We start from the raw sequence: 13,205 nt of genomic DNA, 5'->3' as shown, positions 1-13,205 counted from the left end.
AAATAATGAAACCTTGCCATTGACAACATGTGTGGCCCTAGAGGCTATTATCCTAAGTGAAATAAGTCAGAGAGAGAAAGACAAATACCATATGATTTCACTTATATGTAGGATATAAAGAAAAAAGAAATGAAAACACAAAACAGAAATACTCATAGATACAGAGAACATTTTTTTTTTTACAGATGGTTGCCAGATGGGAACTGGTTTGAACAGCTGGGGGGAAAATGTGAAGGAATTAAGAAGCACAACTTGGTAGTTACAAAATAGTCATGGGGATGTAAAATACAGAATAGAGAATATAGTCAATAATATTGTAATAAATATGTATAGTGCCAAATAGCTATTAGATTTATTGGGGTGATCACTTTGCAAGTTATATAAATATCTAATCACTGGGTTGTGCACATAAAACTAATATAATATTGTACATCAACTGTAATTGAAAATAAAAATGTATTAAAAAATAAACTACCAAAGACCTAAAAAAATGAACACATGGCTGATGCTTATGACTAGGAAAATGACATACAAAAGATGTCAATTCTCCCAGTTGACTTATAAATTCCTAGTGACTCCGGTGAAAACTCCAATATTAGTAAGAGAGAAAATATTGAAAAAGCCCACAATAATGGCCTTTGTAGATTACACAGGTTACAAAAGCATAATTGGTATTCTTGCCTCCTTCCATATATTTCTATAGACTGATTGTTGTTGTCAAGGCTTGCTCTATAAAATGGAAATCTATCTGATCTTGTCAGTTCCCATCCCAGAATCCACTCATGAATCCCTATTGAGTCGTTGAGATTTTTATCCAAATGCCTGAACACAACTTTCAAGTCACGATGTTACTTTCCAGGTTTGTCTTCTATCCAACACCTACCTAAACACCCACACATACTTTTTTCATTCACACCATATAATTCATATTTCAAGACTCCAAACCATTTCTCATGCTGGTTCATCAGCTTGAAATACCTTTCTTTAGTGTGTGATTATTTGATTGTGCTTCAGGGCTCAATTCAAGATCACCTTCCGTTTGCTTAAGCTTTAAAAAAAAATAACATCCTTATTGAGACAATTCATAGGTCATATAATCAATCCATTTAAAGTATACAATTCAATGGTTTTTAGTATATTTACAGAATTGTACAAACAATACCATAATCAATTTTATTTATTTTCATTGTTGCTCAAGTACAGTTGTCTCCATTTTCCCCCCACCAGGTCCCCCCGACCCATCCCCATCTCCCACCCTCAAACTTGCCCCATTTGGCTTTGTCCATGTGTCCTTTATACATGTTCCTTGATGGCCCTTCCCCTATTATCCCCTATTATCCCTCTCCCCCCTTCCCTCTGGTTACTGTCAGTTTGTTCTTTATTTCAATGTCTCTGGTTATATTTTGCTTGCTTGTTTGTTTTGTCGATTAGGTGCCACATATAGATGAGATCATATGGTATTTGTCTTTTACTGCCTGGCTTATTTCACTTAGCATAATGCTCCCCAATTCCATCCATACTGTCACAAAGGGTAGGAGCTCCTTCTTTCTCTCTGCCGGGTAGCATTCCATTGTGTAAATGTACTGTAGTTTTTTATCCACTCATTTACTCATGGGCACTTAGGCTATTTCCAACACTTTGCTATTGTAAATAATGCTGGTATGAACATAGAGGTGCAGACGTTCTTTTGAATTGGTGTTTCAGATTCTTAGGGCATATTCCCAGCAGCAGAATCACTGTGACAAAAGGCAGTTCTATTTTTAATTTTTTGAGGGAATTCATACTGTTTTCCACAGTGGCTGCACCAGTCTACCTTCTCACCAACAGTGCACTAGGGTTCCCTTTTCTCCACTACCTCTCCAGCACTTATTTTTTGTTGATTTGTTTAGGATGGCCATTCTGACCAGTGTGAAGTACCATAATCAATTTTAGAACATTGTCATCTCCTAAAAAGAAACCTCTACCCATTAGCTATCACCCCTCAACTTTTCCATTCCTTCATCCCAGCTTTAGGCAAATACTTGTCTCCTTTCTATGTCTGCATATTATAAATAGTTTATATAAATGAAATTATACTGACTTATTTCACCTAGCATAATATATTCAAGGTTCTTCTATGTCATAGCATGTATTAATAATTTAGTCTTTTATTCCTGAATAATATCCCATTTTATGGATATTTCACATTTTGTTTATCCATTCTTCAGTTAATGAACATTTGTATTGTTTCCACTTTTTGGCTATTATAAATAATGCTGCCATGAAAATTCATGTTCACTTTTTTTTAATTTTTAAAAATTAATTAATTAATTAATTCTTAGAGGGGGAGGGAAGGGAGAAAGAGAGGGAGAAAAACATCAATGTGTGGTTGCCTCTCTCATGCCCCCTAGGGAGAGAGAGGGGAATAGACATATCAACGTGCAGTTAGTTACCTCTCATGAGCTCTCCTACTGGGGACCTGGCCTCCAACCCAGGCATGTGCCCCAGACTAGGAATTGAACCAGCAAACCCTTGGTTCTCAGGCTGGCACTCAATCCACTGAGTCACACCAGCCAGGGCTCATGTTCAAGTTTTTTTTGTAGAAATATGTTTTCATTTGTCTTTGGGATATACCTGAGAGTAAAATTTAACATGTTAAGGAACTGTCAAAATGTTTTCCAAAGCAACTGAACAATTTTACATCCTCACCAGAAATGCATGGAGATTTCATTTTCTCCACATTCTCACCAATATTTTTATTTTCATTAAAAATTATTATTATTATAGCCATCCTAGTGGAGTGTGAAGTGGTATCTTATTTTGATTTTGATCTGCAGTTCCCTAATGATATTGGACATCTTTTCATATATTTATTGGCCATTTATATATCTTCTTTGTAAAAATGTCTATTCAAATATTTTGCCTGATTTATAGACTATATTTTTAGAGCAGTTTTATATTCACAGCAAAATTGAGCAGAAATTACAGAGATTTCTCATATATCCCTTGCCCCCCCAAACACATAGCTTCCCCTATTATAAACACACACACTAGAGTGATACATTTATCACAATCAATGGATATATACTAACACACCATTTTCATCCAAAGTTCACAGTTTACATTAGGTTTACTCTTGGTGTTGTACATTCTGTGAAATCTAATGCATATCAAACTCCCATGCTGTAGTGTCCCCTATTAGATTATCATACAGAATAGTTTCATGGTTTTAAAAATTCTCTGTGCCCTACTTTTAATCCCCTGAATCTCTGGCAACCACTTATCCTTTTGCTGTCTCTGTAGTTTTACCTTTTCCAGACTGTCATACAGTTGGAATTAAACAGTATACATACTTTTCAGCTTGGCTTCTTTCACTTAGTAATATGCATTTAAGGTTCCTCCATGATTTTTTTTTCATGGCTTGATCACTCATTTTTTTAGCCCTGAATAATATTCCCATGTCTGGATGTGCACAGTTTATTTAGCCATTCACCTGCTGAAAGACATCTTGGTTGCTTCCAAGTTTAGGCGATTATAAATACAGCTGCCATAAACAATCATGTGCAGATTTTTGTGTGGAGATAGGCTTTTTAAAACTCATTGGGTTAAATACCAAGGAATACAATTACTGGACTGTATGGTAACCATATGTTTAGTTTTGTAGGAAATTGCCAAACTGTCTTCCTTAGTGGCTGTACAATCTTTCATTCCTACTGGCAATATATGAAAGTTCTTGTTCCACATCCTGGCCAGCATTTGGTGTTAGTGTTTTGGATTTTGCCCACTAGTATAGGGGTGTAATGGTATCTCATTATTGTTTTCATTCGAAATTCCCTAATGACACACAATGTGGAACGTCTTTCCATATGCCTATTTGCCACTTGTGTATCTTCTGTGGCAAGATGCCTGTTACCCTTTTTTCACACTTGATCTTAGCCAAAAGGCCGAGAAGTGATGTTATCCATTTTTTATTTGGGTTGCTCATTTTCTTTTTGCTGAGTTTTTTAAAAAAATTTATTTATTTATTTTTAGAGAGAGGGGAAGGGAAGGAGAAAGAGAGGGAGAGAGACATCAATGTGTGGTTGCCTTTCTTGTGCCTACTGCTGGGGACCTGGCCTGCAACCCAGGCATATGTCCTGACTGGGAATTGAACTTTGTGACCCTTGCTTTGCAACCTGCGCTCAATCCACGAAGCTACACTTGCCAGGGCCTTCTTGTTGAGTTTCAAGAGTTCTTTGTATATTTTCAACAACAAACAGGACTTTATTAGATAGGTATTCTGCAATTTCTTCTTTCAGCCTGTGATTTATCTTCTCATTCTCTTGACACTGTCTTTCACAAAGCAAAACTTTAATTTTGGAAAAGTACAGTTTATCATTTCTTTCATTGAGGGATCATATGTAAAAAGTCATCACCATACTGAGATCATCTAGATTTTTCCTATATTATTTTCTAGGAGTTTTAGAGGTTTTCATTTTATATTGAGGTCTATGATTAATTTTGAGTTAATTTGTGTGAAGGATGTAAGGTCTGTGTTTACATTTTTTCCTAGTTCTTGTACAATTTGTTGAAAAGACTATCTTTGCTTTGTTGTATTGCATTTGCTTCTTTGTCAAAGATCAGTTGACTATACTTATCTGGGTCTATTTCTGGGCTTTCTCTTCTGTTTTATTGATCTATTTGTCTATTCTTTCACCAGTGCCACACTGTCTTGTTTATCATAGCTTTACAGTAAGTTTTGAAGTTGAGTAGTGTCAGTCTTCCAACTTTATTTTTTCCATCAATATTGTTTTTATTTATTTTTTCCTTTTATTCTTTTTAATTTATTTTTTATTGTTGTTCAGTTACAGTTGTCCCCACCCCCCCATTGTTCTCCCCTGCCCCATCCAACTCCTGCTCCCATCCAACTCCTGCTCCCAAAAATACTTCCCACCCTATTGTCCTTGTTCATGGGTCCTTTGTATATGTTCCCCTTCTTTCCCCTGTTATCTCCTTCCCCCACCCCTCTGGTCACTGTCAGTTTGTTCTTTATTTCCATGTCTTTGGTTCTTTTTTGCTTGTTTGTAAAAGAGAAGAAAGCAATTTTATTATTGAATAAGTATTAAACCAGACTGTGATGTGTATCATGAGTAATCTGCTAAGGTACTGTTGTGCTTTGAAGCACAAAAGGTTTTTAATATTTTGTTGTGGCAAAATGTACATAACATAAAAATTACCATTTTAACCATATTTAAGTGTACATTTCAGTGGCATTAAGTACATTCACATTTTTGGGTAATTATTGCCACCCATATCCAGAACTTTTTCATCTTCCCATACTGAGACTTTCTATTCATTAAACAAACATTCCTTAATCCTTCCTCCCCTAAACCCATGACAATCAAAACTCTACTTTCTGTCTCTATGAATTTGACTACTCTATGTATCTTATATAAGTAAAATCACATAATATTTAGCCCTTTGTACCTGGTTTGTTTCACTTAGAAGGTTCATCCATGTTGTAGCATGTGTCAGAATTTCCTCTCTTTTTAAAGTTGAGTAATATTCCATTTATTATATACCACATTTTGTTTATTCATTCATCCATTAATTGACATTTGGGTTACTTATACCTTTTTGACTATTTTGAATTATGTTGCTATGAACATGGGTATACAAAGAATTGTTCAAGTCCCTGTTTTTAATTTTAGGGAGTATATAACCCCCCAAAATGTTCTTCATTTTTATAAAGTCCAATTTATCTATTGTTTTCTCTTGTTGCTTATGCTTTTATGTCATATCTAAAAACCCATTGCCTACTCTAAGGTCATAAAGATTTACTTCTGTGCTTTCTTCTAAGAGTTGTAGAGTTTTATTTCTTACATTTAAGTCTGTGTTTCATTTTGAGGTAATGTTTGTATATAGTGTGGTATAGAGATCCAACTTCATTTTTTTTGCATGTAGATATCCAATTGACTCATCACCATTTATTGAAAAGACTATTTTGTCCACATTGAATTATCTTGGTACTCTCGGCCGCAATCAATTCATAATGAATGTGTTTTTTTTCCTAGATGCTCAGTTTTGTTCCATTAATGAATGCATCTATACTTATACCAGTACCACACTGTCTTGATTACTATAGTTTTATAGATTTTAAATCAGGAAGTATGAGTCCTCCAAGTATGTTTTTCTTTTTTCAAGTTTGTTTTATCCATCTGGGTCTCTTGTATTTCAATACTAACTTTAAGACTAACTTGTCAATTTCTGCAAAAAATGCAGCTGGGATTTTGATAGGGATTTAATTGAACTTGTAGAGCAACTCAGAGAAATTTCCACCTTAACAGTATTAAAGTTGTTGATGTATGAAGTTCTTTTCATTTATTTAGGTTTTATTTAACTTCTTTCAACAATATTTTATAGTTTTCAGAGCATAAGTTTTATATTTCTTCTGTTAAATTTATTTCTAAGTAATTGAAATTTTAATGTTATTGTTAATACAATTAATCCATTTTATTTTCAAATTGTTTATTACTAATATGCAAAAGTACAAGTGATTGTTGCATATTATCTTGTACCCTGTAACCTTGCTTAACTAGTTTATAAGTTCTAATAGATTTTTTTGTAGATTCCTTAGACTTTTCTATATATAAGATAATGTCATCTGCAAATAGAGATAGCTTTATTTCTTCCTTTCCAATGTGGATAACAGTTTTTTTGGTAAATTAGTCTGGCTGCAACCTTAAGTTCAATGTTGAACAGAGATGATGACAGCAGACATCCTTGACTTGCTTCTGATCTTAGAGGAAAAACAATCAGTCTTTCACCAATAAATATTATATTAGTCTTGGGTTTTTCACAGGTGGCTTTTGTCAGGTCAAGGAAGTTCCCTTTTATTCCTAGTTGTGAAAAGTTTTCATCATGAGGAAATGTGTTTTGTTAAATGCTTATTCTGCATCTCTTGAGATGATCATGTGTTTTTTTTCTTTCATTCTATTGATATGATATATTACAATATATTGTTTGATTTTCAGATGTTAAGTCAACCTTGCATTCCTGAGATAAATCTCACTTGGTCGTGGTGTGTAATTTTGTTTATATGTTACTGTATTGAATTTGCTAGTGTTTTGCTGAAGATGGTTTGCATTAATATTCATAAGAGATATTGGCCTGTAGTTTTCTTCCTTTGTGATATCTTTGGCTGGCTTTGGTATCAGAGTAATACTGGCCTCATAGAATGAGTTGGGGGATGTTCCTTACTATTTTGGGAGAGTTTGTGAAGATTGGTATTAATTCCCTTTTAAATACTTGTACAATTCACCAGTAGATGAACTGTACAAGACATTTGTTCTGGGTATTTTTTGGGGGGGTGTTTTAATTACAAACTTAATCTGTTTTTATATCTCCATTCAGATTTTCTGTTTCTTCTTGCATCAATTTTGGTAGCTTGTGGCTTTGTGGGAATTTTTCCATTTTGTTCAAGTTATTTAATTTAGTGGCACAAAATTGTCCATAGTGTTCCTGTTTGCTCTTCCTATTTTTATAAGGTTGTAGTGATAGCTCTTTTTTATTCTTAATTTTGCTAACTTGAGTCACCTCTATGTTTTCTTGGTCAATCTAGTTAAAGATTTGTTAATTTTGCAGATAGTTTCAAAGAACCAACTTGCGTTTTTAAAAATTTTTCTTCATTGTTTTTTATTCTCTATTTTGCTTATTTCTGTTCTAGTCTTAATTATTGCCTTCCTTCTGCTTGCTTTGGGTTGAGTTTGTTCTTCTTTTTCTAGTTTATTTAACTAAAAAGTTAGATTAGTGATCTGAGATCTTTATTTTAATTTTTTTATTAAGATAAAACTCCACCATAACATTCATGATTTTACAGTGTATAACGTGGTGATTTTAGTATATTTGCAATGTTTTCCAACCATTTCCATTATCTAATTCCAGAACATTTTTATCACCCCCAAGAGATTGTACCTAGTAGCAGTCTCTCCTCTAGCTTCCAATCTCCCAACCTCTGGTGACCAGTAATCTAATTTTTGTTTCTATAAATTTTTCTATTTCAAACATGTTACAGAAAAGTATTTTGGTTAACACTTTTTTCCTTTCATCACTTTTAATGTAATCCCACTGTCCTCTGGCTTCTATTCTTTTTGGTAGATGTCAGCAATTAATTTTATCAGAGTTTTCCTTGTCCATTATGAGTCATTTTTCTCTTGCTGCTTTCTTGATTTTTGTTTTTGACTTTCCACATTTTGATTGTGATGTGCATGGGGTGTCTCTTTTGTGTTTCTCTTACTTGTAATTAGTAGAGCTTCTTAGCTATATAGATTAATGTTTTCTTCAAATTTAAGGAATTTTTATTATTTTCAATTATTTGTTTTGTCTCTGTCTCTCCTGTGTGATTCCATTGCAAGTGTATTGATGTACTTGATGGTGTTCCACATTTCTCTGAAGCTCTCTTCATTTTTCACCATTTTATGTTCTCAATGTTTCTCAGTTTGCATAATATATATATTATGTATGTGTGTGTGTGTGTGTGTGTGTGTGTGTGTACACACACACACATCTGCCTTCAGGGTTACTGATTTTTTTGAAAAAGATTTTTTATTTACTTATTTTTTAGAGAGAGGGGAAGGCAGGGAGAAAGAAAGGGAGAGAAACATCAATGTCTGGTTATCTCTTCCATGCTTCCTGTTAGGGACCTGGTCCACAACCCAGGCATGTGCCCTGACTGGGAATCAAATCTGTGACCCTTTGGGTTCACGGGCTGGCACTCACTCCACTGAGCAAGAGCAGCCAGGGATTCTTGGGATTTCTTAATTAAATGTTCCTCTGTTTATCATCACATTAGGACAACTTTTAAACAAATTTAAATAATTTTACCATTTATGACTGTTTTCCTAGAAAATGGGTCTACAGGATCCATCACATGCCCATTCACCTGTTAGGTTTGTAAACACCCTCATGCCCACCCACACATATTTTCTTCTGTTTTCCCTTTGAAACAAGACCTTTCCTTGAGCCAGCAGGACCCCACATGAGCCAAGCCATGGCAGAAGCCTGGACCCTGGGGCATAAGTTGGGTCCTGGACACTCTGGTAAATTTGTCCTCCTATTGCCTTGCCCATAAGGAAGCTAAGTACCAGGCTTGGGTGCGGGGGAGTCAGAGGGCACCAAGCCATGGTGAGGCGCCCACACAGCCTGTCCCCTGAGAGGTGGCAAGAGGCAGAAGGTGAGGCTCACAGAAGAGAGAGGATACAGGTCCCTACAGCAGGGCAGATTTAGACCAGCTCCCTTGGCCCTCTGCAAGAAGGAGCCACAGGAAGGCCGACTGGGCTGCGTGAGGTCCAGAAAGGGTTGTCATAGGAGGAAGTGAGCTCCCTGTCGTCCTGGGTTATTATCTAAGCAGAGAGCAGAGGGCCACTTTTCAAAGAGTCTGTCGTTCTGCAAGAAGGTAGGCCCAAGGACCCTTGGGGGCCCTTGGACGCTAAAATGCTCTGATCCTCCCGTATTTGGAGGCAAAGCCTGCCCAGTCTCTTCTGGCCTGGTCAGGTGGCTCAGAAATACCCCCAGGGACTGCAAGGCCTATCCTGAGCTTTCAGAAAAGGATCATCATTAGCATTCCTTAGCTCTCTAACTGGCCTCTTAATTGCTAGTCTCACCCTTGGTCCTTTGGTTTTTATAAGGAGTACCTGGTGTACAGCTCACCCACTACCACCCTCTGGAACCTCTCCCTAGGGATCAGTTTCCAGCTGTGCCTCCCTTACCCCCCCACCCCCACCCCCAGCTACCCACTTCCCCCGACAAAGCTTGGAAGCAAGGATGAGCTTCCCCAGGGTATCTGCATTGCACCTTCTGTCCCCCCACCCCCATCTCTTCCAGTGAGCTCAGGAAATCGGATTTAATCCTCCAGGCTCCTGTTGCTTAGCAATGGAATAGCCTGCTCCTAGCAACCGGGAGCCACAAAGATGCTGCCGAAGGCGGGGGCTGTCTGGGCCTTGCTCTTGCTCAGCTCCTGACTGCTGGCCCCCCTGATGTTTTTCTCCTTGGATACAGGCACCCTTCCTCTCTGAGATGCCAGGTCTTGCAAGGTTGATGTCTGAGGCAGCTGCTTGACCGCATTCCTCCACCATGACAGCCTGGAGCCCCTCTGAATCCCCAGCCGGGTGGCTGTAGGAAGTGCTCTGACCAAAGAGACACAGAGGTCACTAGCTGTGTTGGTGCTTCCAGTTTTTCCTAGTGAATGAGAGCAGGGTGGGTACACATGGGTGGGGGGAATTATAATCCCAGCCCATCTGTGCCTGAAAGGGGGCAAGGGACCATGCACGAGAACTGCCCCTCCAAAGATCGGGAAACTGAGAGCCAGGGATGGGCTCACACCCACACAACCTTTCAGTTGACACTTAAGTCTGAACCAATATCAGAAGACAGGGTTGGTTCCTCCACACAGTCAGTGCGTATGAGACTGCCAGGCCACTGTGCAACACCACATGCTCCTGCTTCCCTTCCCCAAAGGTCAGTGAGGGCAGGTTTCTCTGTCCCAAAGGAGAAGCCTCCAGTCCTCCTATGTTCTGGGATGGTCCCAGCTCAGGTGATCAGCGGTGCAGGTTTTTTCATTTGATGAGCTGCTTCATAGACTGTTTGAACTTAATCAGAGTTTGGGAATGTCTCCCAGGAGAGGCCTGTGTGGCATTCTGGCCCTGTGGATGGGTGCTGACAGGTATCTCAATCACAGATCTCAGTGGTCTCCACAGGAAGTGCACTTGGGGGAAGTGCATGCATTCCCCCAACCCTTCCGAGCGGCCTCAAGCTCTGAAGATGGAGCTGCCCCCAGGAATAAACTCCACGGAAAGTGGGGGCTGTGGGAAACTGGCATTCAATGGGGGGCCCCCAGTCTCCATCTCTCCTCCTGGGCCCGGTCCCTAGGCAAGGAAAGCCATCCCCTGGGCAGCTTCTTTCTACCTTCCCCCCTCCTTGCTTCTCTCCCTCCCTCTCCCTCTTTCTCCCTCCCAAGAAAAGGGCTTCTGGCTCCTGGCTTCCATTGCCTGGCAACGAACAGGCCGTCACAGGCTGAGAGGAGCAGCACAGATGCTGCCTGATGAAGGGGGCTGAAGTGAGGGGGGGGTGAAATTTCTGTCTCCGGTCATAAGCCTCTGCCAGCAATGTTGCTGGTGTTCACAAATCACACACGGTGTCTTAAATTTACAATTGTTCTCTTCAAGCAAAGAAAAGCCTTCCAAAGTTGAGTACATAAGCCACATTGGGGTAAACACCTCTGCGATCCACCCTTCTCCATTTCATACTGAAAACGCTTTGTTACGGAAAATGTCAAGCCTGCACACCAGTGGAGTAGCATAATGAGGCCTCTTGTGCACAACACCTAGCCTCAACAACTATCAAGAGCTGGCCAGGGTGGACGAGAAGGAGCCACACACTAAACCTGACACGCTCAGCGAAGGGCTGCATAACGGCCTTACAAACTCAGAGACATAAAGACCCGCTAGGATGGTCTGACAGAGCTTTCTAACTAGGAGCTGGTTGGGGCCGGCAGTCCCGTCCTAGTTCGAAGCTCGAATCTTCCCTGACAAAAGTCAGTCTTGACCTTAATGGAGTCAGTCCTTCTATTATTGTTGTTGGGGTTGTTTTGCATCTATGATAACATACCTTTGGAATGTCAAAGTAACCCCTTTTTCCAAACCCCTGGGGCTCAGCCGCCTCACCAGAGCAGAGACCTCTAATCCCCTCATTGTTATTGTTATCCTGTTCATTGTTGACTTAACCATCCTGTACCCACCTACATAAAAGAAGTACACTTCTGTCATTTTACTTTCTATCCTATCCTCAAGGTTTCCCTGCTTTGCTTTCTCCTGCCTCCCTAATCTGTCACCAGTGGGTTTCACAGAACCCACTTACATCTTCTCTTTTGATTGTAATGTATAAAATAAGTTGCGAAACTGCCATCTTCCACAGCACTTGCTCAATCTGCTGAGGTTTTGCTTCCTGGCAATTGTCAGTTTGGCTCAAATGAACTCATAAAAATTCTTCCAAGCTTTGGATGTTTCTGACGTTGACACCAGATATGACATCATTGTCTCTGGAAGTATTCGGGTTCTAGCTCTGAAACATAAGAATTCTCTTTTTTTTTTTAAAAAACACAACTAGAGTGTTTTGATGACACCGAAAGCAATTAGCAATAATTCCATAATATCACCACAACCCTATCAGTGTCTCATCCATATCATGAAGGATATTTTTTCCCAGTGTGTCTGAGTCAGGACCTAAATAAAATCTACACACCAATGGATAGATTCCCCTTTCTGAATATTGCAAAGGAGGAAAAACTTTTGCTCTACTCTCTTAAGTTCAGTAACTGAGGTGTGTGTGTGTTAAACTGATAAAAGAGAAATGGACAGGAGGAAAAACAGTTTATTTACATGTTCAACCTCCATATACACAGGGGGCCTACTCAGTGATGGTAACTGAAAGGGGTGTTTGGAATTTGGGGCTTATATACCATCTTAATACATGAAAAGGGGGTGGGGGGAAAGGCACCTGTGGAGAAAATAAATGACTTCTCGTAAAGATACATGGATTTTCTGGAGAAACAGCACTTCATAAGACAGCGTGTGATAAGGTTTGTCTATACAAGTGTCAGTGGTCTTTCTGTGTCTTTCAGGGCCACAGAATGGCCACTGCAGAAGGGATTTGGGGTCATTTTCACTCACAGTCTACCTTCTGGGAGGAGGCACCCCCAGAAGAAGTTTGTGGCAGCCTTATTTCACAGAAGTTGCTGCTTTTACTCAGCTCAGGGAAGCTTTTTATTTGTTTGCTTGTTTGTTTTAAGATTTTCTTAATTTATTCTTAGACACAGGAGAAGGACAGGAGAAAGAGAGGGAGAGACAGGTTTGTGCCCTGACTGGGAATTGAACCAGTGACTTTTTGGTTCACAGGCCCATGCTCAATCCACTGAGCTACACCAGCCAGGGCCAAGGGAAGCTTTTTTAAAAATATATTTTATTGATTATACCATTATAGTTGTCCCGTTTTCCCCCCTTCACTTTACCCCACTGTGCACACCCACTCCCACCCACATTCCCGCCCCCCTTAGTTCATGTCCATGTGTCCTACATATAAGTTCTTCGGCTTCTATATTTCCCACACGATTCTTGCCCTCCCCCTGTCTATTTTCTCCCCACCATCTATGCTACTTATTTTCTATACCTTCTCCCCCTCTCTTCTCCTCCCAC

At 39.2% G+C, this 13,205-nt stretch overlaps 1 protein-coding gene across 2 annotated transcripts in view; it reads left to right on the top strand.

Moving 5' to 3' along the window:
- SLC16A2 (solute carrier family 16 member 2) overlaps positions 1 to 13,205 on the top strand; it is a 118,750-nt gene that overhangs the window by 49,841 nt on the left and 55,704 nt on the right. The gene's annotated exons all lie outside the window — the stretch shown is intronic.

Source organism: Artibeus jamaicensis, unplaced genomic scaffold (genome assembly GCF_021234435.1).
Source record: "Artibeus jamaicensis isolate MK-2021 breed Jamaican fruit bat unplaced genomic scaffold, CSHL_Jam_final contig_240, whole genome shotgun sequence".
NCBI lineage: Eukaryota > Metazoa > Chordata > Mammalia > Chiroptera > Phyllostomidae > Artibeus > Artibeus jamaicensis.
This window is presented reverse-complemented; position numbering and strand designations above follow the sequence as displayed.